The 25,651-nt window shown below is 44.5% G+C and overlaps 1 long non-coding RNA gene across 1 annotated transcript in view; it reads right to left on the bottom strand.

Annotated features, from left to right (window-relative positions):
* Positions 1 to 4,407: 4,407 nt before the first annotated feature.
* LOC144380208 (uncharacterized) overlaps positions 4,408 to 25,651 on the bottom strand; it is a 133,869-nt gene continuing 112,625 nt past the window's right edge. The window contains exon 4 of the long non-coding RNA XR_013444126.1: positions 4,408 to 5,046. This is a non-coding gene — a long non-coding RNA (uncharacterized LOC144380208). The remainder of the gene's footprint in view (positions 5,047 to 25,651) is intronic.

Here is a 25,651-nt window from a genome sequence, read left to right as displayed (position 1 = left end):
CCCTAAATAAAATCTTTAAAAAAAAAAAAAATCACCACATGAACTACTTGGACTAGCTGAATCGGTCTTAACGTTTATTTACCTCATTTTCCAGGGGATGCTCCCCAATTCCAGTTTCCATGTTGCAAGTAGTACAGCCTATAGTCAGGACAAGCATACATTACATTTAACCATACCTTCCATTTTCATAACTCACTGTATTTTCAGTGGTTTCATTCGTTTGTCAAATCAGCGTTTACTGAGTCCCCACTGTGTGCCAGGCCCTGGGGAAGGGGCTGAGATTTAACGGTCAGCCAAAGACAAACATATCTCCGAACTAATCCCTACTTTCATAGTTGAGTCTGAGAGGCAAGCAAGCATCAAATAATTGTATTTATAAATCTAAATTTATCTCCGTAATAGATGCTTTTGCCAGTTCAGGTCCTCCAAGAAGCAGATGCTAGGACAGGACTAATATGCAGACTTATTTGTGAGTGAGAATAGGGAGGGGGCTGGAGAAGACTGGGAGAGCCATCAGATGGTGAAGCAGGTCTGGGGAAGTGAGAGATGGGTAGTCTTGCACCACAGGGTAGTTCCAAGGGAGTCTCGGCTAGGCCAAAGTTATCCATCAGAAGAGTCTCACGTTCTGAAGAATAGACCTGCCTTAGAGTTCCGGCTATGCTCCGTCATGGGCTGGGAGCGGCCTGTGGGAAGTGTGGCCCCAGCAGAGGGGTGGTGGTTGATTCAAGGAAAAGCAGCTGGGGCTGTCAGTCAATTAGACTCCCCTCCGTAAGAGATCTAAGAAGTACATTCTTGTGACCACCACAATTCTACAAAAGAGCGAACTCTGGTCATAATGGTAGATAAATTAGACATACTTGATCTCATCTAGGAGAACAGAGACTCCCTGAGAAATAGTCTGTATTGAGTCAATGAGGTGAGAGTCCAGTGTTCCAGGAGAAGACAGCAAGTACAAAGGCCCTGTGGCAGATGGCAGCATGGGCTAAGAAAAGGCCAACATAGCTGAGTAGAGAGTGAAATGTCCAGCTGAAGAAGTGGCTATTAGTGGGCGGCCACACAAGACCTGTAGGCAAAGGATGCTATTTTAAACACAGGGAAGAGGGTGGAGTGCTCTGCGTGTCCCTGGATTTCCAGGTGGTTTAACTCCAGCAAGACAAGTGGGGGTGGAGGGATGGAGAGGCTCGAGCCTCAATGTCACACACTTTTGTAAGGATTAGAATAGAGGTTACAGACTGGTGGCCCTCATAACAAATATAACCTAAAGACATGTTTCATTTGGCCCAGACACTAGGTTTAAATTTTTTGAATTTCTTGGTCACATTTAAAAGTTGACCAATTCTACACAAAAATCAGGATTACCAGCATCTCTTTAAAAAGTGAATCTAGCAACACCAGGCCCTTTCCTGCCTGCAGACAATTATCTGGTAAAGAGTAGAAGCCGAGGCCTTTTGATACAGAGCCTATTGCATGGTAGTTGATCAAATAATATTTACTGATTAAGTGTAAATGAATGAAAAGTCAGAGACCTGTAGGTCAGCATGGGCTGCGAGAAAGAAACCCCTCTTAGCCTGAAAGACAATGTGATTTAAGACTAAATCCAGGGTACACTGGTAAATATTTAACAACCAACTCTTCGGAGAGGAAAAAAAAAGTCCTGAATTGGACTGTTTCTGAATTTTTGTGCTGCAAATATTCCCAGCACGGCTGATTTCAAGCCACCAACATGCTGTTACTGAGTGTGGAATTGAAGATGCACACAAGCAGGTCTCACGTGATGGTTCAAGCCAGCTCTAGCACACCATGTATGTTAGGCTGGAATTATTACATCCCTGAAATGATGACCTTCTGGAATAGTTCCTGGAACATAGCAGGTACTCAATACCTGTTCATTAAGCCAGGAAGGGTGAAGCCTACAGATGGGAACTCAGTGGAGAACAGGAAAGGATAAGGAGGGGAATAAAGAATTGGGTGCTGGGTCACCTGGGTGGCTGTCAGTTAAGCATCCAACTCTTGATTTCAGCTCAGGTCATGATCTCAGGGGGGTGAGATGGCGCCCCGTGTGGGGCTCCGTGCTGAGTGTGGAGGCTGCTTAAGATTCTCTCTCTCTGCTTCTCCCTCTGCCCCTCCCTCACCTCTCATGCTCACTCTCTCTCAAAAAAAAAAAAAAAAAAAAAAGGTATTGGGTGCTGATTCTGGGACTATGAGCAGGGGAATGCTGTAATTCTTTTGACTATTAACCTCTCAGATTTTTAGATCTTTCATTGGTCAAATGAAGGGGAAGGAAGTTTTGGATGATCTCTCTAAATCCTCTTATAATTCCATGATGTAAATTAGTGATCTGCAATCATTATTAAAAATTACAATCACCTTTTCTTTTTTATTTTTATTTTTTTTCACCTTTTCTTTTTTAAAAAGACTATTTGTCAGGGAGAAAAAGAGAGAAAGCACAAGCAGGGGTGGGGCGGTAAGCAGAGGGAGAAGCAGGCTCCCCACTGAGCAAGAAGCCCAATGTAGGACTCGATCCCAGGACCCCGGGATCATGACCTGAGCTGAAGGTAGATGCTTAACCAACTGAACCACCCAAGCGTCCCCTATAATCACCTTTTCACACAAAATGTCACACATCCCATAAAAGGGATGTACATCTGTTGGGATCTTTGATCCCCTAACTAGTTAGTTTCCCCTGAAGTCCCTGGTCATATCAAATTGGTGACCCCCCAGTGAACCACAATTCCCTATGTCCACACCCTTGTGAAGTCCCTTATCCTTGAATCTTAGCTGAGTCCATAACCTGGTCCAGCCAACAGAATGCAGCAGAGGTGAGGACAGGCCAGTTTCTGGCCTCAGCTCTAAGAAGGCTGGAAACTTCCAGAGCTGCCCAAGTCCAGATCCCCTCCTGGAGAGGACACACAGAGAGGGCATGAGAGCTCATGAGGAAAGAGAGAGACCCTAAGATGGCATGGAATGACAGCAAGAGACCCAGCCATCCCAGGGTGCCTGCCAAGCCCAGCCCCAAAACCACCTGCTAGCTGAATGTATCCATAGGGACAACCACAGGCAAGACCAGGAGTATTGCCCAGGGGAGCCCAGTTCAGATTGTAGCATTGTGAGCAAATGAAACAGTTGCTTCAATGTTTTAGATTATGTTAGGGTCTAGGTGATGTTAAAAAAGCAAAATTACCAGGGCGCCTGGGTGGCTCAGTCTGTTAAGTGGCCAGCTCTTGATTTCAGTTCAGGTCATCATCTTAGGGTATGGCATCAAGCCCCAGGTCAGGCTCTACACTCAGCATGGAGTCTGCTTAAGATTCTCTCCCTCTCCCTCTGCCCCTGCCCCTGCTCACACACTCTCTCTCTAAGAAAAATAAAATCTTTAAAGAAAAAAAAAAAGCAAGATTACCTAACAGCCATTGAAACTGATGCATAACATCGGAAGTTGATGCATACAATGAAGAATTAGCCCCACTATTAACGAAATAGGGCAAGTCTAGGTTTACTGACATGAAATGACCACCAAGATTTACTCTCACATGAGAAAGCAACTTTCAGAAGAGTCTATAGAGTATAGTACAGGATTCCCCCTATACTATAGGAAAATAAGCATGTGTACCTGTGTGAGAGCATGTGTGCATGAACACGTACGTGTGGGTGACTGTTAATGCATAAAATGTTTCTGGAAAGATGCATAAGAAACTAGTAACAGAGTGGTGGACTTAGGACGGGGGAGAAACACTTTCACTATCCATCCTTCTGCACATATTTTTTTTTACCATATTCCCATTTATTACTGATTCAAATCATTGAAATAACATTTTGACAAAAATGAAACACAAAAGTGAGGTCTATTAACATAGTGTTGAAGATAACAAGCTGCAATACACACTATTCTGTTAACGTTGATGATATAAGTCTTTGATTGAATTTTACTTAGAAATAGTATATAAGAACATAGGAAAAAAATTAAAAACCTACCTTTCCAATGCATACCCTTGTCACTCATTCCATCAGAACAGGAGACGTTGATGGGGAACGGGTTCTTATCACAAGAGAGCCCAGGTCAGATTGCCTTGGGTTGGGTCCCCTAGTGCCTCGGGTTGGGTCTCCCAAGAAGCAGATCCAGAGTCAAGGATTTCAGTGAAAATCATTTATTTAGGAGGTAATTCCAAGAAGCACCAAAACAGCAGTGAGGAAGTGAGACAAGAAAGGAAAGGAAATCAATAATACATGGGTCCATGGTTAGCACGGTGGGCAGTTGGGGCTCGGACCCACTGGGGAACTCTTGGGAGACAGGGTAGAACTTGCTTCAGAGTTGTCCCACCCAAAGTGGGAGGAATCAGAGGGATTTACCATCTGCTCTCTGGGGGCATCAGTTCTCCAGCGCATCCAGCCTTCCCTACATGTAGGCTGAGATGCAGGAGAAAGTGCTGGTGGTAGGAAGTTGTCGGCAAATAGAGGAAGTGAGTGCCAAGGGGATACATGCAGGGTGCTGTGAACTTCCGCTCCCTAGAAAGCAAAGCTTGGGGCCAAAGTTTATGTGCTTTATGAGGCAGTGAAGGCGAGAAGCTATACAGGGAAGTGTATTACTTCCAGGCAAGCTGATTGCTTCGTCTTACCGGATGTCTTCTTGGAGACCATGGGAAACTGCCTTGTCTCCACCCCGTCTCTCTGCAAGGAGGAAGGAGGGTGCCTAGTGGGTGTCATGGTGGTCTTGAACCTCAGTGAAAGCAGGAAAGTCCTGGGGCAGGAGATGAGACATGCATAATGTGGGACTGGGGAGAGGAAGTGCCTGATAATCCTGAATCTGGAGGGGCTGCCGCAGGGAGCCCTTTCATGTAGAACTCAGTAGAAGCTGTAGGAAGCTGGCCTCATAATTCTGGAATCAGTCCACGTCCTTGTTGGGGCTGTCCCACTACTGGCAAGGCCAGGCTGGATTTGGGGTGGTACACAATGCCTGTGGTCCAGGAGCCAGTGAGAAAAACTGAGTCAAGTCCAAGGGGAGTGTCCTGGTAAGACGCATCATCTTAGAGTACATCGTACCAAATGGCGCTACTAGAACATAGAAAAGAAAGAGCTAATTACTAAGATCCGCTATCAGTTTTCCAAGAGCAGATCATGTGGTTCCAACCAATTTCCATTTTTGATCAAGGTAATTCACTGACAAGTATTGATCTAAGCAAGGCTTCTGGCCACGTCACTCATTAAATATTCTTGTGGACAACATGTCAAAACACAGATAGGATGACTACACAGTTACAAAGGGATTTGTTACAGATTTCAACCCACCCTACTCATCTGCAATCTGCAAGTCTCTAGAGATATGCCATAAGGTTCTTATCTTTACCCCTGTTGTCTTTAATATTCTTTCTTGTGATGACATGGCAGGATGGCCTAAATAAGGAAGGAACAGTTGATAGGTTTGATGACAGAATAAGGATTCAAATTGTATTGACAGGCCAGGCTGTTAGGTCAAAAACAGCCATATACCAATTTAAGCCATATACCAATCTATTTAACGTAAAAAAAAAAAAAGTCAACTGTGTAAGTATAGGTTCAGGGAGCCGGTTTGACAGTGATTGAGTCAGAAAAGATCAGAGGGTTAATTAACCCAAAGCTCCATACGATCCAACAACGGAACTGTTTTTTTATTTAAAGCAATTTTAGGCACAGTAATAAAGTATTACTTTCAGTTGAAGGGCGGTGATGGTCCTAATAGGTTCTGCGAGGGGCCTATTACATCTGGAGTACCGCGTGCTCAGTTCTGGGTGAAATTATATTCAGGGGGGATTTGGAATGCGTGTCACACAAGGAATGGTTATCAGCACTGGGATATATGAGAACAAAATGATAATATTTTCAGGGAATAATAGTGGCCTCCATCTATTTGAAGAGCATTCTGGTGTAAAAGGGAGTATATCTCGCTATATGTCTTAGCTATTGCCACATTAATGCTTATGACCACATCTATTTACCTCTTGTGTACCTACAGGTGAGCTGGAGTTTGATCTGATGTAGGCTCCTCTGTGCTTGGATCCAGGTCATGATTTGGGCCAGTTTTGTTCCCTGTGTTTCTTTTTCTTTGGGAATCAGTAGGTGCCCCTCGGAACATTTTTCTCACAGCGATTGCAGAGTACAAGAGGGCATTCCCAAATGGACACACACATTGAGAGCCTCTGTTGGCATGACATCCACCAACATCCCAATTGCTCAAATCAAGCCATCTCAAAGTCAAGGGTCAGGAAAATACACTTTATTCACTCTGAGACCATGGGAAGGGACTGAATGTATTAACACTACAGATTAGTAGAACCAATAATTCAACTCAGATCACCCTAGACTAGTAGAGCAAAACAAGGGTCAGTGGGCTATAGTTATAAAAAGATTGATTCTGGTATGATGTAATAAAAAAACGGAATGATCATGGAAACTGTCTAATAATAGATGCCGACTAGTGAAATCTTTGTCCCAGAAGAGGTTAGACAGAGTCCGATGGCTCATTTCCCAGGAGTGGCATAGATGGAATTCCTGTATCACTTAGAAAGTGAGACCCTGAGCCAGTAGCTATCGGTCCACCTCTAACCACCTACAATTTCACGATCCTGTTCTGCCCCACACCATTTTCCCGACTCTGACACCCTAAGGCTATTTTTCTCTGTGCTGTCACCTGGGGAGCTTAATTATATATGGCATATTTGTTTTCCTGAGAGTTTCACATGAGTAATCCTTGACATCCCAACTGCTTTAGAAGCATTTCAATGGTCAGGCTGGGTCTTATGCTTCTCTTTCATCATCTATGGTTACTAGCTCAGTGTTGGGCACCAAGTCCTTAGCATGGCGTTAAACCGCCACCCAACACTCAGTCCGGCCCCACGCCATCATTCTGGCCTCATCTCTTACTTTTCACACCTTGCGATGCGGTCAAGTTACTTGCGCCTCCCATACACAGTCTGTGCTTCTCAGGGCTTTGCTCCACACAATACCATTTTCTCTTAGCCTCATAAGCTCAGAGCCTACTCATCTGCCCAGGCCAAACCAAATGCTACCTTCTCCCAAATGTTTTCACTGATAATCCACCCAGAAAGAAGTCTCTTCCTCTTCTGAATAGTTCAAACACTTATAATGATGCTTAAGGTTTTCATGGGATAGAAGAGTGGTTCTGAACCCTTATTAGGGTGATTTGGGAGTATTTAAAATACCCATAACCAGGTTCCATGCCCAGATAGTCTCATATTATTGATCTGGTAATGGAAACTCCAAGTAGCAGAGGTTTAGGCAATAAAAACATTTAGTTTACTTGACATAGCAAGGTATATGGAAGTAAGTGGTTCCAGGATTGGCACAGCAGTTTAATGATGCCACCAAGAACTTAGGCTCATTCTGTCTCCCTTTGAGAATCTGCCATTCTCAATGTATCAGCAATGTCTCCCCTCATGGCTGCAAGACAGCTACTGTGACTCACATCTTTACACCAGCATACCAAGCAGGAACAAAGCAGGCATGGCAGAAGTGTTCTTCTCACATATTTCTCTTGCCAGAGAAAGAGAGCCTAGAAGTTTCCTGTGGACATTTGCTTACATCTCATGGCTAAAACTGGGACACACACCCATCTGCGGCCTATCACTGGCAAAGGAGAATGGGTTGTCCAGATTGTTTTAGGCTAAGCATGAGCCATTATTGGAGCTAGACTGTCCTGAGCAAAACCTAGGCTCTGAGCTGGGAAACAAGTAAGGAGGAATGGTGAATAAGAAGATCAGCTTGCTCACTAAATTCTATCCCTGAAACTAATCATATAATATATGTGAGCTAAATTGAATTTAAACAAAAAATTAAAAAAAAAAAAAAAAAAAGAATAGCTTGTGTATATAGATGCCCCTATGGGACAGTAAGCTTGCTGAAGGCAGAAACATGACCACACACACAGAATCTTTATGACTCTTCAGAGATGCTCTATAGTCACTTGCCAAATAATGGAAACCTCTCTCTCCAAACCATTGTCTTTAAAGCTATTTTTATCCATTCATAATACATACAGTTCCCATGCCCCACTTATTTTGACTTCTGAAGATGTTCATTTCCCCAGGATCCCCAAATAAAAGTCAAGTTTTTACTGTGGCCTGCAGAGCCCTCAGAGGTGTAGAAACCATCTAAACATGTGCTAACAAGTGAGGTTCCTAGAAAAATGTATTATCTATGAAGGAAACATGGATTAAGCAGAGATTAAGCAAGGATTTTGTCTTTCCTTTTATCAACTACCATGAAGCAGAACGGGGAAGGAGTAGGTCAGACAAGCCAGGGATCAAGTACAAGATCCACCATTTACTGCCTGTGTGACCTTGGGTAAATTATTTAACCTCTCTGAGTCTTGATTTCCTCACATGTAAAACATGACCTTCTCCCAGGGGTGCTCCATAGACCAATACTGATAATACCTGTAAGAACAACCACCATTCTGTGGGGGCCCATTCCATGGTGGGCCCTAGTCTAGGTATTTCCTACACATTATTATTTCTTACTTTCCCCCAAACACAATGAAGTTGGGGCTTGAATTGTTCCTGAGGCTCAGAGAAGTTGAGGGACTTGCCCAAAGTCCCACAGCTAAGGATCGAAGGTTGAGGTGTTTGACTTCAAAGCCAGTTCTGGAGCGTATCAATTGCTCAATATCTCTTGGTTTCCTTTCTCCTTTTGTCCAACTATTTGATTCTATTCTGAAGTCACCAGAATGCTTGTAGGCACTTCTTGCCCTAATCCCATAAAATTCAGCATTCTTCTTCTCTCTTTTTTCTGTTTGGGTCCCAGGTAAATGTTTAGTTTAGTTTTTTTTTTTTTTTAATTTATTTATTTGAGAGAGAGGGAGGGAGGCACACGCATGTGTGCGAGCACAGCGAGGGGCAGAGGGAGAGAGAGAATCTCAAGTAGACTCCTCACTGAGCTCGGAGCCTGACACGGCTCAATTCCAGGACCCTGAGATCATGACCTGAGTCGAAATCAAGACTCACATGCTTAACCAACCAAGCCACTCAGGCACCCCAATGTCTAGTATTTTTTAAGTGCCCCTACATTAAATTTCCTTGTTAATAAATACCACTTTTGGACTGTCCTGCTTTCACATAGGTTCAGAGGAAGCAGGAGAGAGGCAGGGAGACAGACCAACGAACTCCAATATCCTTTTTAGCGTTTATTCCGTCTTTATTTCAAGATGCCATGTCCCTCCCTGAATCCCCACGTCTCAGTCTCTCCTTTCCTGGAGATTATCAGCCTGCTTTCTCTTCCCTTTTCAAATATCCATGGATCTTTGTGCCCCCGGTCACTTGGGCTGTATTACACTGGGCCTCGCTAATGGCACAGTATCCTTTTTCATAATAGGGTATCCAAAATGGCACAGTAGACCTTTGTATGTGGCCAGAATCACCGCATTGATTGTAGATACCATGCACCATTCTATGGGATACCCTCATTTTCTCTTTTCGGGAAGGACTGGTGTCCGCTTTCGTCCTGCCTCTTATGAACCAGGGGCTTCTTTTCTCCAAGTCTTGAGGCTGCTATTTCCCAATCTCTGCCAGTTCCCATTTCTGCCTGATATCTGTTGACCAGGATGCCCCCACCCAGGATGGGGGCGTGGGTGGATGGATGGTTGGTGTTCTCGCCCAAGTCCGTTCTGCATATATTCCTCAAAACCTGTTGGTCTCCTGTCCACCTTCTTTCCTCCGTAAGTAGAGTCCAGTGGACACATCACTCTCTTTCTTCTGGGCTTACATAGTCTCACCTGCTTCTCATACAGGACCCATTCTCATTGCTAAGGCTGACAGAGTCACATCATAGCTTGCATCGGTAGTGACCACAGAACATGCTCTAGAAATTGAAAAAGAATACTATAATAAAAACTGTGATGTAACCTTCTTCTTGAAATATGAGCGTAGCAAAGAAATTTGAGAGGAGAGAGCCTGAAAATAGGTTAATTGCAGTTTGATTGCATATAATAAGAGCTATCAATGATTGAGCCCATAATAATGCCAGGCACTCTCCCAAACATGTTCTATACATTAGAACATTTAATCTATATAACAAGACTCAGAGGAATGTATCATCATCCCAGATTTACAGAGAAAATTAAGGCAAAAACCAGTTAAGTAATTTGCCTAATACCAGGCAGCTAGTAAGTATCAAAGGAGGGATTTGAACCCAGACTTTGGCTGATTTCCAAGTCCACGAGCTTAGCTACTGTTTCTAGGCTTCGCTTGCTTTTTGCTCCATGCACCACCTCTCTGATGTTTCCGTATTTGCTCTCTGGTTAATGTTTACTCCCTCCTCCCTAGTACACCATGTCAAGGGTGTGGCATGGGCTTTTTGCTTCCTGAATGTTCGTTACTCAGTTTAAACTGGCTTTACTCCCTTCCAAAGGAACATTAGAAGTGATAGCCTAAGACGAGTGGGGAATGGAGAGCCAACTGCAGGGCACTATTGGCTACTGTGTAGGATTTTTATTATATCGTTGAAGCTTTTTTGATGGCAAAATGGCCCAAATGTGATCTATCCTTCAGACAACCCCAGAGGACCTATAGGAAACCCCCAAACACCCAGGATGGGTCACTGGGTATAAATGGATTAGGGCCCTGACTCAGAGTGGTGGAGTGAGGGCAGTATTTTGGACCTTTTTTTTCCTATCATGAAATCAGTGCGGTAGAGGGAATGTGGGTTTTGGAGTCAGACCCAGGCTTGTGGGGATGACCTGGGGCAGCATTCTAGACATTTTTGGCCCACCTCAGATTCCTCAGCGGGGAAACAGATACCGATACGCCTTCCTAGGAATATTTTGTGCATTTAGGAGATTTTTGTCTATAAAGCACTCAGCCGATACCTAGCACATTGTAGATGTTCCCAAAACCGAAGCAACATCTCTTCTGAGAGACTTAGCTTGGCTCGGTCTGAGATCCCAAGTGGTCTGTGGTTCCCTCTGAGCCTCGATCCTAAGCCAGTGAGTGAAACTGGACTTGTTCGCTTCTTCGCTGATTCAGTATCCTAACTTGGGAGGTAGAAGTCCTCATCCCGCTCTACCTTTTATACATTCTGGTAAGAATCACTGGGAAATCATGCAGTGTTTTGAATACCTAAAGAGCTGTTAGAAAATTCTTTTGTTTTCAGACTGAAAAGAAAAGAAGGGAGGGAGGGAAGAAAACGAATTTGCAAAGTGGGTAAGATTGGTGTTTGGTACTTTTTGGTTTTTCCTTTCCCTGTCCCTTTATTCTCCCCCCACCAAAAAAGAGGGGGGAGTGTATGAGAGTCTCCCCCAACCCCCTTCCAGAGAGAGAAAGGGAGAGAGAGAAGGAGACCCGTCCCTCCCGTGATCCCTCCATCACGCCAGAGAGAACTGTTTGCTTTGCTCTTATGTCCCCTTGGCTGCAGTTTTCTCATCTGTTGAAATGTGTTTATTTAGTGGCAGCTATCCTGCACACCTGCCAAGTTGTTAGAGTTGTGCAGAAAACGGCTAGTATTCAAAATGAGATGGGAGACTTCCTGGTAGAGGGGAAGGAGCACGGGAGTAAGCAAACCAGGAGTTTGATTCAGCCCTCGACAATAGCAGCATTGTGAGCTGGGCAAGTCACCTCACCTCCCCGCACCTCAGGTTCCTCATCTTGGAACAAGCGAAGCAGAAGCAGGCACCCACGCCTCGTGGGGTCAGAGAATCCATGGGCTTCCACGTGCGAAGGCACCTGGAAAATTGTGTGCTCAGGACACGGGCCATTTCTGCCATGGTCTAAGGTCAGTGTCAGGTTATGCTGGCCTTTTGTTTTGCCTTTCTTTTTTTTTTGTCTTTCTCACACAGTGAAAGCAAGACACGTAAATCCCCTATCCATATGCATTTTTAGGAACCTCAGAGGTGCCTGTGGGTTGTATCTTTTCCCAGCCTCTAACAAACCCAGAAGAGGGTGGGTGTAAGACCAAGTGAGTGTGAGGGGCACCTGGGTGGCTCAGTCGGTTAAGTGTCTGCCTTCGGCTCAGGTCATGATCCCGGGGTCCTGGGATCGAGCCCCACGTCAGGCTCCCTGCTCGGTGGGGAGTCTGCTTCTCCTTCTCCCTCTGCCTGCCACTCCCCCAGCTTGTGCTCTCTCTCTCTGTCAAATAAATAAATAAAATCTTAAAAGAAAAAAAAAAGGCCATGTGAGTGTGAGCTCTGGGTGACAAATGCACACTCCACCTAGAAGAGGCAAAGGAACTCAGTGCTGATAGGAATGTAAGTCCAGTGTAGCCAGATTTGGTTTTTCAAGGAAGGCCAATGATCTTGACTTGTTTTTAAATGTAAAATCTACCATCTTGAAAGTACTGGCTCAAAAATAATTATAAACAATTGTAAATAATTGTCTTTTCAAAAGGGCTGAACCCCTAAACGAGTGCACTTGCCCTGTGTTTACAGTTTGGGGGCTGAAATCTAGAGAGAAGGAGGCTGCTTGGCTGGTCAGCAACCGAAGCGCAGGGCTGGGGCTGCCTGCTTTGGATGCAGCATCTTGCATTCTTTGCTAGCGACAAGCAGATCTCCTGAGTTCCTGGGCACTGTTTATTCTACCACACTGGGCTTCCTTTTCTAGAAAGGAAATAAGAGAAGCAAGAGACAAAGGAAGAAGAAAAGGGGAGAAGGAGCTAGGGAAGGAAAGAGAAGAGAGAAGGAAGATCCTTGATTAGCACCACCTAGTGAGTGCCCAGCATGCCTTTTGGAGGAACACAAGCAAGCACCCCTTCTTCCCACTTGTTCCAGCACCCCACCCCCCATGCACTGTGGGCAGGGTGTGGCTATTGTCCCCGTGCACAGAGCAGAATGCGTGTCACCCCCACAGTCCAACTTGGGGGACATCGTGGTGCTGTGTCGTTAATCTCAGGTACTGGGGGAAAAGTTTAAAAAAAGTATTGGAGGAGTGGCTTCTGGAAGCTGGGCAGGGTTGGCTCCATTCTAGTAGCCCTGCTGGGATGCCAGGTGAAAGGGAAGTCGATTGTAAAGCCCTTTGGATATTATCAAAGGTTATTAAAAAACAGCAAGCACCTTACCCCACCGTGCTGTCTTCGTGATAGGAAGTGGGGTGCCGGGAGGGTCTGTGATTTCCTTCATGACCCTCATTTCCTGCCTGGCCTTGGACGCATCTGCCTTCTCTGAGGCAAGTCAGGGCGTACAACTTTCTTGGATTTGCTTCATTCCTTGCCCGCTCCCTGCTGCCGTGGCCCCAGTCAGAAAGTGCATTATCTTTAAGTCCTGGCTTGGGTGTCTGGGGTTCACGTGCCTCCATCTCAACCCTGACCCTTCCACCATGCAATTTACCTTCTCCGAACCTCACTTTCTTAGCTCTGACATGGGGATAACAATGCATACGACTCGGCCTCAGTGAGACAATCAGGACCAAATAATGAAGGTAAAGCGCTTACCCCAGGATGAGGCACGTGAGATGTAGTCAACAAATGACAGCGATAGTTGGGAGAGCGGTGGTCTCCAGAGCTTCCAGAGTCTAAGCAGAAAGTTGTGAGAGGCGGTCCGGCCCAGCACCCCAAAGGGTAGGCTCTGGTGCCAGCCTGTCTGAGTTTGAATATCCTGACTCTACCACACCGGCAAGCTACTTGACGCCCAGTGCCCCCGTATCCTCATCCGTGAGGTGTGGATCATAGTACCTACCTTGTGGGTTAGTTGTGAAGATTGGTAGAGCTGGCCTCGTGGTGCGCTTTGCATTACATCCACCCTGAGTGCTGAATGGATACTAACTACTATTGTCCACGTGGGCTCCATGGAACACAGATGCGTGAGCTCAGCCTGTCACTAGAGGCAAAGTAGTCCCCCCCTTATATGTGGGGGGATACATTCCAAGACCCCCAAGGGATGCCTGAAACCGAGGATAGTACCAAACCATATATATTCTATGTTTTTTCCTCTACGTCCATGGCTATGACGAACTGTAATTTATAAATCAGGTATAGTAAGAGATCAACAACAACTCATAATAAGGTAGAGTAATTGTAACACCCTCCTGTAATAAAAGTGATGTGATGTGGTTCCTTTCTCCCTTTCAAAATATCTTATGCTATGGAACTCACCCTTCTTCATCTTGGGATGATATGACATGGTAAGATGCTTCTGTGATGAGAAGAGGTGAGGCGAATGACGTAGGCGTCCTGACGTCACGCAGCATTAGGCTACTATTGACCTTCTGCATGTACGTCACATGGAGCGTCACCTGCTTCTGAACCGCGGCTGACCGCAGGTACCTGAAGCCTCAGAAAGCGAGTGCGGGTAAGTGGGGGGTACTGGTGTACAGTCTAGGAAGAGACAGGATACACGTGAGATACTGCACAGAGGGGTGTAGCAGAGGGCTGCCAGGGCCCACCGCATTCTCTCAGGCTTTTCACCTTGTGGCTCATGAGCCTTACAACGGCCCACCTTCCAATTGCTGTCCTCTGCACCTCACCTGAGACCCTTCTCTGGCATCCAGAGCCTGTTCCGCCCATGTGTTCAGCAGGGAACACCTCTCAGAGAATTAATGCCTCCCCCCGCCACCAGCCAAGGAATAACCCTCAACCAGTGATTGATGAGAGCATCTGTATGAATAGCCACCCTGCTCCGTCCACCTCAGTGGGATCACTCTGCGGCGCACATGCTGCTCCTGGAGTTTCCCAACAGGCTTGAGCCCTGCTTGCCCACGGGCTTGATGATACATCATTCATTGATTCTCTTTCTGCCTTGTCCCAATCCCTCATTCCCCTCCTGGGGTTCACTGGGATCATCTCCAAAGAAGTTGCTTGCTCTTCAATCTGATTCCTAGGAGCCAAATTAGGATAGCTACAAACCGAGGAGCCAGTAGTGCTCTGAATATCCCAAAGTGCTCTGATGTCTGATAGGCTGCAGGTGCCAGGAATCCATGGCCGAAACCTGGAGACAGTTCCTTCGCCCTGGTTTCCCACTGTGGCAAACCGCTGTAGGCTTGAAGACCTGATACCTGTACTCCACGAATCCACCTGCCGGTCCTTGTTTGGGAGCAGGCTTCCTTAGCAATGTCCCTGGAGGTTGGGAGCCCTGGGTGGGCTGATGCAAGAAGCTGGGATGGTGTCTCTAGTTTGGGACCACATCCCAGCTGCGGGCATCTCCACGTAAATTTAGCATCTGAACAAGAGGAGGTGCACTCCACGCAGGCAAATTGGAGTTTTCCCTTCTTTTGCTTCTTCTTATTTTTAACAGGGGGAAAATGTAAAAACACTTCAGTCTTTGGCTCCTTTTCTGTAAAAGGATAAAAAAAATTTTTTTAAATAGTAATAATTAGGGGCGGCTGGGTGGCTCAGTTGGTTAAGCATCTGCCTTCAGCTCAGGTCGTGATGCCAGCGTCCTGGGATCAAGCCCCGCATCGGGCTCCCTGCTCCATGGGGAGCCCGCGTCTCCCTCTGTCTGCTGCTCCCCCTGCTTGTGCTCGCTCTCTCGCTGACAAATAAATAAAATCTTTAAAAAAATTGGTAATAATTAGAACAGTAAAGCCAGCTGAGGGAAGTACATCTCGTTCAAATGAGATTATAAGATGCCCTCCCAGACCCGATAAGGAGCTGGTGAGGTGGAAAGGAGAATTTAGAAGTGCTGCTTCTGAACTGGGTAAATTGGCGTGTGAATAAGTCAAGTTCTAGTGCAATTTTCTATGCAAAATAAAAACAAAGAAAGAGAAGGGCGGGGGAACCCACACAAGACACTCAGAGTCAGCGCTGACACTCAAACGTTCACTGGCGAAAATGAATGTATTACAGAGACAAATGTGCCTTCTCCAAAAAGTTGCCCCACACCAGAGGAACACGCTCTTGGTTGTGGCACTTGCCCTCCACATAAAAGCCCAGAGTGTGGGTGGGTGCCCAGGCCCTAGAAAGAGCAAGGAGATTAAAAAGCAGGCTTTCTTTCAAAGAAATTTGATTTTTGTAACAAATCAGGGCCTGGACAGTTTGGAGGAGCACAAAGAACACCCAGAATCCCCTCCTGAGGCTCTTCCAAATCCAACACGGTCATTTCCAACCACTCACAGGTGTTTTTCCTCCCAAAACAAACACAGAAACAAATATTTACAGAGTTATGAAAATTCAACAGAAGTCACCTGGACTCAGGGCTTTCCCACCTGTGCTCAAGATCTCTGGCCTGGGATTATTAACCAAACCAGAATGTCACACCTAGTTTCCACTGTGGGACAGGAAACCCTCAGGCCAGAGAGAATTTGTTCCCAGAAGGTATTCATGAGAATAAATTCTGCATCTTTTCAAGAAAATGTCTGCTGCTCCAAGGGAAGAATAGCTTTCAAAGGAAAATGTCAGTGGCCTTTTCCCCCCACATCTGCCGAAATTTGCAGCCCTGCCCTCAAAGAGCGCATGACCTTTGATGTGATGTGAATCAATCTATTACGTTCATCAACGGCCCAGAGTGCAGGGCTGGCTGTCCCGCTGCCGACCACCTTGAATCATTTCTCATTTGATTGTTTCCGGGAAAGGCCCTTGTTGGCTTTGCCCGAATGTCCCAGACGTGAACGGGTCTCAAAATTAGGAAATGCAGCTGGGGAGTGGTGGCCGTCCACACTCGCTATGTCATCCTTTGGTCTTCTTGGGTGGATCTAAAGGACCAGGCAAGCAAAGACAGTGGATGTGTTATGGGAGGAGGGAAGAAAGGAAAAGAAAGGAAGGGAAGGAGGAATGGAAAAAGTACGGGAACTGGAAGGATGAGAAGGAGCGCAGAAGGAGCAGGAAGGAAGAAAATGGAGAGGAGGAAGGAGGGAGAGAAACAGGAAGGGGGAAAAAGAGAATGAGAGAGACAGAGAGACAGAGAGACTGAGAGACAGACTCAGATCTGCTGCTGACAGACCCTCAATGGTTTCTACCAAGGAGCCAGATAGCCGCTCAGTGAAAAGCTGAGATTAAGCTCACAACATAATTTCCATTATGTTAATGTTGCTTTAAAATATATTGCACAGAGTGCTGCAACAATCAAATTATCAATTATAATGTCTACTCAGAGTAGAAAAGTGTTGCAAACAGAGGGCTGATTACTGCTTCAGTACATCCAATCTGCATACTCATTGTTCAGTACAGGGAAAACAAATTATCTTGTGTTGGCCCCAGTTCAAATTTAATTAAATGAGTGCAAAGCAATTATAATAAAGTACAATAGTGTAGTAATGAAAGGAAAATAACTCATTAACCTATTAATCTTTATTTATGTTCCTCTCAAATAACTATGTAATTTCTTTATCACCGCATCCCATAAGAAGAAGTAGGGTCTCACTGCTTGTGGCCTGGTTTAACAGGTTTTATTTGGTTAAGATGCCTTCACACCAACCATTCATACCAACCTGCCTTAGCTTTGGGGCCACCCCCCACCCTCCCATCAAGCTCCCTGCCCACGCAAAACGGACATGGTCTAGATTTAGTGCTTCTATTCTGGTTGAGAGAGAGCCTGGTACTTGAAGTCTGAAGAGATACCAATAACACAGACTTCACAGTGCCTTCCAGTTGACAATGTTTTCCACATGTATGATCTCATTTAAGTCTTGCGACAACAATGTGGGGTGGTATGATTATTGTCGCTGCTTTATAGATGAGGAAATGGACTTTTCGAATAGATAAGCATTTTGTCCAAGCTTTGAAATTCACCAGAAGTAGATCCAGGATTCTTACTGAAGTCCGTGGCCCCTATATCCTCATTTTTCCCTCCCGTGAAATCTCACTACTCAAAGTATGGTCCAAAGACCAGCAGCTTCGTCATCACCTGAAAGCTCGTCAGAAGTACAGACTCTTGGACCCCACCCTAGACATGAAGAATCAGAATCTGCCTTTTACAAGATCCCTTGGTGATTCTGATGCAGGTAGAAGTTGAAGAAACACCGTCACTGCTGGATACCACCGAGCCTTTCCTAGAGAGACTCAGACAAGTCTCCCCAGGGAGATGCTTTTCTGGAGCTCTCATAGCAACTACTTGAGATGACCTTGAGAGATCAGGGTTCACTCTGGCTTCCACTGGCCTATACCTGAAGATATGGCTGGAGGTAGAGGAGATAGGTGGGACTCTGTAGCCCCACACCTGACCCCCAAACCCTCACCCCTGCCTTTTAGGAATGTTTAGAAGTATGAAGAGGAAAGAGAAAGGAGAAACTGAGGAACTAAGGCAGGAAATAGACATTTGCTAATTTTATTTGTTCCTAAAGATTTTCCATGTGTCATTTCATTTAATCTTCAAAATGTACATTTTGTTTAGATAAGATGACTGAGAACAGGTTTAAGTGATGTGCCCAAAGTCACCTACGTGGCTGGTAAGTGACAGAGAGGAAATTGTGCTTGACTTCAAAGTTTACACTTTCACTGTACTATATTTCCTCAAAAAAAAAAAAAAGAGAGAGAGAGAAAGAGAGAGGCAGATGTAGGAAGGGAAGGAGGAAAGAAGGGAGGAAGGAGGGAAGGAGGGAGGGAGGGAAGGAGGGAGAAGGAGGGACTGGGAGGGGAGGAAGGGGAAGGGAAGAGAACAACATGAGGTAAAAGGGTGGTGTGGTAGTCATCAGTGCTGTTCACAAATATCTCCAAATATCTCTCTGATTTATCAGGAGGATTCTATTTCTTACACCTCAAGAGTAGATAGAGGCCACAGGGATAGTTTTGGCTAACGAATTGCCAGCACAAGTTTCATGTTTCATTTTCAGGTCAGACATTTCATTGCCAATGGACACCTTGTAGAGCTCCCTCTCTCTTCCCTGCCATGGCAACTGGCAATATTCACAAGAGTGGCTACACCCCAGAGTGAGTGAGTGTGCTCGCTGGAGACCCCTGCCAATCTGTGATGGACTCTGTGATGTGAGAAAAAAATAAGTCTTTGGTTTTTGAGCCACTGAAGTCTGAGGTTGTTTGTTACTGCAGCATGACTGAGCCTATCCTGACTGTTACAAGTACTGATCTGGAAGAAAGGGGAGGGAGGGAAATATTTAACACTACAGGGCACTCTCCTCAGTGTACACCACTGCATTTTTTTCACTCAAGACTCACAGGCTTCCTATGACAGAGGTAAGACATGGGCATCATTTCCTACATGGTTATTAATTAACATTTATTTTACAAATAATTTATGAAAGACATAGTAGTTTAAATACCCTGCCCAAGGTAAGCAAGTCGGTAAGTGGCAGCGTTAGGTTTGGAGCACAGGTCACCTGCTGGCTAATCTTTTTTGACACAGGTCATTTCCTTCAAGAAGGAACTAGAGCCCTGTTACCTGACCTGTCCCCCAACTCACGTGCTGTACTCTACTCATACTTCCCTCCCTCCACCACTCAGTAGGAGTCCAAATTACTGGGCAAAAATCAGTCCAAAGGAAAACAGGTCACGCAGTTGCCAGCAGATGACTGCCCTGGGTCTATGCTGGGGGTAGAAAAACCTCACAAGGTGTAGAATGATACCCTCATTGCAGTCAACTACAAGCAACTCCACAGTCCAGTTCTGCTTTGCCTTTCTTATGATCGTTTTGGGTTGTCTGCAGGATAGAAGGGCAAACGTCAGTGATAAAGGGATCGTCCTTTGTAATGTGACCTCAGAAATATTTAGTGCTACTTTAGGTACAGTAAAATCTCTCTTAAATAACCTCTATTGAATCAATTTACCAAAGTAACCAAAGCTTTGCCTTCTACCTATAAAACACACTTCTCATGCCCCCAGTGGGTAGAAAGCTCATGGCAAATGGGTTACTTTCCAGTATGTCCCTGGTCCTGCTCTCCCATCTATTGAGTGCTGTGCCTGCTAGAAGTCCATTCCCAAACTTGGTTAGTTTCTAGTTGTGCTTAGGATTGTGATGTATATTAATGCCTTGTGAGCAGCAAAGGAAAGAGACGTTTCTGTGAAAACTAGATTGTAAGCTTTGGAAACGTTTGATAAAGAAAAGCCACTAAAAAGAGTGTTGGCACATTTATTAAAAATTGAGGAAAATTGTGAAACTGCCCTATATGGAAACTGCCCTCAGAATATTCTCTAAGTCTCTTAAGGTTTCACATTCCATTTTAAAGAACATGAAATTGAAACTCCTAGATAATGCATTGTGAATGAGTTTTATGCAAGAGAGATAATCTAGAATTCTCAGCAATCTGATATAGATATGCAAAAAAAAAAAGCAAAAGAGGTCAAGTCCTACATCAAATGCTTGGGAAAATAATATATATGTTTTGACTTTACAAAGAAGTCAAATATTTAAAGTATGTGTTTTTTTAATCATTCCAAATTTCAACTTTACCTATTTGTCCCAATTGCTTCTGATAAGAGAACTTTCACATTGTTACTCTTCATGTTTGCCATTTGCCCATATACCCTTCATTCCATAGACCTACTATGTTAGTTTTAGGTGTAATTATTTCACATATTCTGTCTTTGGCGAACTTCTTCAACACACATTTATTAAGCAACTGCTATATGCCACACTGGACTGGGGATAGGGCTAGATCCGTGAATGGTAGAGCCTACAGTGGGGAAAACAAACTTTACATACACAGTCACAGAACCATCATTTAATAATAATTGAGATGTGTGGATGGAGAAGGGAAGGTTCACCCTGTCTTCATATAACTCAGAACTGGGAGGGGTTTCCTATTTCTGAAGGGTAAAATAAGTGTTGTTTGAATAAATGATCCAGCAACTTTCCTTCCTTGGATTCAATTTTTAACGCAGGGTCTTTTTTTTTTCCTTCCTGTTTTATTGAGGTAGCATTCACAAATCAAAATTGTGTATATCGTGTACATCAAAACAATTGTATATACCAAAATGACTTGATGTGTTGATAATGTAGTTTCTTTGGGCTGAATGATTGCCGTCCTCCTTCCTTGCCCCAGACTGTGATTCTGTAGTAGCTGGGGCCCCTTCAGATTTGGAGCAAGTTCTCTCACTTACCTCTTTTCTTCTCTGTCCTCAGGTTTGCCCCTGAGGATGCTCTGCACCCTTCTTCAACCTACCCTGTTTCCCAGGAGGCTGATCTTTATGGACCCTATCCACTGCCTCCCTGGCCCTGCACCTTCCAAGTGGATGGGGCCATTTGAGTGTTTGGAGGCAGGCTGCAGGGTTCATAACTATCTCCATATCTGCAGAGTTGCCATGTATTGGTTACATCTCTCTCCAGAAAGTCACAGCTCCTGCCAGGCAGCCTTCTCTATAGAGCTATTCTCTGCATCCAAGATCAGCAAACCAGGCTGAGACAAGTTACGTGGCTAGGTGCAAGAGTTAAGGAAGTTGAGACCCTCAGGTCCATGCATTGTCCCTGCCCTGATGTAACATTTTTCTGTAAAGGGCTGGAGGAAATATTTTAGGGGTTATAGGCCATACAGTCTCCGATGCAACTATTCAACTCTGCCTTTGAACTGTGAAAGCAGTTGGCAGATGATAGGTGTGTTTCGATAAAGCTTTATTTTCATAAACAGGTAGCAGGCCAAATTTGGCCCATGGGCCATAGATTGCCAACATCCACTCAAAGTGAGACAATTGCCCACACTGCTAACTCTGGGGTACAACACTGTCCCTTGTGGCTTCCTTTAACCCTGCTCGCATCTTTGCAAACAATCCCTTTACTAAGCTCCCCTCGAATTATCCAAATTGAGTGTACCATCTGTTTCCTGCTAGGACCCTAATTGATGCACTTGGCTTTGCATTTCTCCAACACAGGCTTTAATTGCAAAGCAACAACAACAACAAAAACAAAACCAACAACAAAAATGGAGATTATGACCAATTACTATGTGGCAGGGATGTGGTGCTTTACATGTATTCATTCATCCCAAATATGATAGAATATTTCACGAGGTTACAATACGCTCTTAAAGTTGGTTGGAGCTGAAATAAATAAACCTTTTTTTTTTTTCTTGGGGCCTGGAGTCTCAATCCTGCTGCCCCACTTGTCCTCTTCTAATGGAATGGAGGTCTGTTCTAATTAAACAAGAAAACACATCTTTTCACAAGGGGAGAACGGAGGGCTTTGTACTCTGTGCCTCAAAGAAAGCATGCTTTAATAAGAATCCTTTTATAATCCCTGCTTTTATTTGTTGCTTCCCAAAGCTTTTGCTGGTAATAAAAGGATTGTAAAGTTGACAAATATAAGCAGGGACAAAGAAGTTTGGGGAGATAATGCCTTAGTGAATGGGCAAGTATTTGAAAGTGTATTGATCCCACAACGTGTAGAAGATGATCGCGAAAAGCCAAGGCTGCCATCAGGGTGATGTTTCTATTACAAAGTAAAAACCCCTCCAGGCAGGACCATCTATTCCTCGTATCATATAGAATTATGCCCAGTGCTGAAGGAGAAAAATAGTTCAGGCCAAAATGTAGGATTTGGTATCTGAAGATCTGGGTTCCGATGTGAATGCATTGCGCTTCTAACCTACTGCATGATTCTATACAACCAGCAAATGGAGCCTCAGCAACTGTGTTGTGTTCTATGATGGCACGTTATGGATGTCTATTCTCATCCTACCATCATCACTTTCACCAGAAGCCCCCATTATTCCTTCTGGCAAGAGCCACCAGTTTTGAGGTTCCAACACGCTCTACTCAAAGGCTTTACACTTTCAGTGGGGCTCCATTCCCGGTGCAAAGACGGAACATGTGGCCAGGCCTGGACCAAACAATGTACTGCATCCCTCTGGCCACAGAGACTGGTTTAGTTATATGCACATGAGCCAGTTAGCCAATAACTTTATCTCGCTGAGAACATCAAGAGACAAAGATTATTTCCTACCCCTTGAATATAGGCTGGTCTTGCGACTTGTTCTGGCCAACGCAATGCAGTGGAAGTGATGGTGTACATTATCACTCTCAGAATCCTGCTGCCATTCAGCAAAGCCTGGGCTAGCCTGTTGGAAGGTGAGAAATGATGTGGAGGACAGTCAAGCATCCTAGCCACCTGCCAGAAGCCCATTCACAACTAACAGCAGATGAATGAGGGAGCCCAGTGGAGACCAGAAGAACCATCCAACTGAGCCCACCTTTAATTGCTGACCCACAGGTTTTGAGCTAAATAAGTTGTTTTAAGCTTCTTTATGTTGAGGTGAGCTCTCATTCCTCAACAACTAATATACACAACCCCATCCCTGGATTTTTCACTTATGTGAATCAGTAATTTATCTTTTTGTTTTGGTCAGTTAGGATTGGGTTTTCCATCATTTGAAATGAAAGGAATCCTAATAGAGTAAAAATGTGACTCCATTCCCCAACCAGATACCATTGTTGGGTGTTGGATGTGGATCCAACAGTGAATAAATGATCAATAAATTCTTAATGATTGTGTAATATCTGGTAGGTCTTCAAATCATATTTTGAAGGGCAAAGGATATATTTGTTCTTGATTCTCCGAAGTCATCTGTATGGGGATCCTGTTTAACTTGGCCTAACTCCTCAGCAGGAATTTGGAAGATAAAAGAATCTTTTCCAACCATCACAATAGGTGAAAACAAGTAAGCTTGAGTACCTAAGATATCCTGAGTATCTAAGAAATCACCTAGAGCCGTCTTCCTCAAGGGAATCTGGAAAAATCTGGGGCTCATTCTATCCTCCTATTCTCCTATGGAAACCTGAAATTGGCATCTTTTTCTTTCTAAGATAAAAGACATGTACTTTTTCTAGGCAAGAAGCCCAGATCTACCTGCCCTTCTCCTCTAGGATTCCATCCATTCATTGCTCTAACTTGCTGCATTATTCCTATAACTTATTTTCTTCTTTTTAAAAAAAAGAAAAAAAAAAAAAAACCTAAATCAGGGACTCCAGAAGAGTCATATTCCACTCCAGTAAAAAGATAGAATATACCTGACCTATGGCAGAGTGGAATCCAGCAACCAGTTTTTACCAACTGTTGACAAAACATCTGAGCGTGTGTGTGTGTATGTGTGTGTGTGTGTGTGTGTGTGTAGGGAGAGAGGGGACACCATTATTTTTATTCCTTAATCAGAGTGAGTTTAATTTTAAGTTCTTAAATGGTTGTTTTTTCTCAAATCCACAGATGAAGGTCAGAAGGAAGAAAACCTTGAGGACTGAACAGAGAAATATACTCAGTGGCCAGAGATAACTTCTGTCAGCTCAGAGGTCAGGCAAGGCCATCTCTGGCTGACATTCACCCTTCTCTCTAATCTCTCCCAGGCCTTGACAGCTCCTAATCTTTCCTTTCTTCCTTCTCACTCCTTTTCACTCATAGGCTCATCTCTTTCCCCAAAAGTTTCAAGGGAAAGGGAAAGACCAAGGTAATGAACGCCACTCATGAGAAAAGGAAGACATGGGTTCAACTGGTCCATCTCCTCCAACTAGACAGCTCACGTGGTGTCTGATAATTGCCAATTGTCAGAATGAGGCCAGAGACCATTCAAACCTTCCTTCCTCGTTAGACTGCAAGTCTGCAGAGTAAACACCATATTGGGAAATTGGATGCCAAAGAGAAGACATTCAGAAGGTAAATACATGAGCAGAGTGGAGGGGGGAGGGGCAGGTAAGCTCTGAGGAGACAGAGAAACGGATGTGTATGAGGGAGAACAGCTGAAGCTACTGGACAGCAAAGTGAAAATGCCTAAGAAGCAATAATGCAAAGTAGGGTGATAAAGTGGAAAGTAGCGAGGCACTTCAATTTATTTCCTGTCACTTGCCCCCTTTCTTGTATTATAAAATGCAAACTCCAGAACATGGTCTTATGACTCTGTGATTGACACCCCCTGTCTCTTCAGCCTCTTCCCTAAAAAGTTTCCCCCTATTCCTAGCTGCACTGGCCTTCTTTAATTTCATCCCACATGCCAGACTTGTTCCTGCCACTGAGTCTTGGCGTTGGCTGTTTTGTCTGTCATGGCAGGCTAGTCCCCATCTGTCAAATCTCAGTTCAAATGTCACCTCCTCTGAGAGGTCATCCTTGATCACCTTCTCCAATATAGACCTGCCACTGCCCATCACCTCCTACCTCACTACTCCAGAATGTTCCCCTTCCTTGTATTTCACAGGAGCTAAAATCATCTCATTCATGTTCCTTCTTTCCTTCTCCTAACTTGGGGTTAGCTCCTTGACGTATAACATTAGGTTTTTATTCGAAATCTTTCTTCTTTTTTAATGTAAGCACTTATTGCAATAAACATCCCTCTTACTAGTGCTTTTGCTGCATCCCATAAGGTTGTTTTTTTTTTTTATTGCTGAAGTTGGAGGGGTCTTTGTTACAGTAGCTAGTCCTACCTACCCTAGCTAATACACCAAGGAAGTCTTGCAGATGTTTTGTAAGGACCAACCAGAAGACACACATATCACAGCTTCTCTGAAATTCCTCTTTCCCATAACTCACTTCTCCTGGGCCTCGGAACATGAATTCCAGTTGCTCCATCCACCAAAGGCCAGAACCATTTTCTCTGTTGGGCACAAAGTCTCCATTCATTAAGGTGCTCTCCAAACACATCCATTCCCTTGTGCTTATTTCCTGGCCTGGAAGAGTGTGAGGAACACAGCACTCCCTGGATTTATATGCTCTATTACCTGTATTAGTGAGCATGCTAGGCGGCAGCCATTCATCATCTACCAGCCCACCGGACAAAATGATTCACTCTAGATTTAAAGGTTGAAGTCGACTGTGTATCGTTTTAACTGGAGGGAAAGACACTTCCATAAAGTGGCAAGAGCTTTATGGCAGAAAGTTGTATTAATG

Source organism: Halichoerus grypus, chromosome 15, assembly GCF_964656455.1.
Source record: "Halichoerus grypus chromosome 15, mHalGry1.hap1.1, whole genome shotgun sequence".
Classification (NCBI taxonomy): domain Eukaryota; kingdom Metazoa; phylum Chordata; class Mammalia; order Carnivora; family Phocidae; genus Halichoerus; species Halichoerus grypus.
Note: the sequence above shows the minus strand (reverse complement) of the source record. Positions and strands in the feature narration are given on the sequence as shown.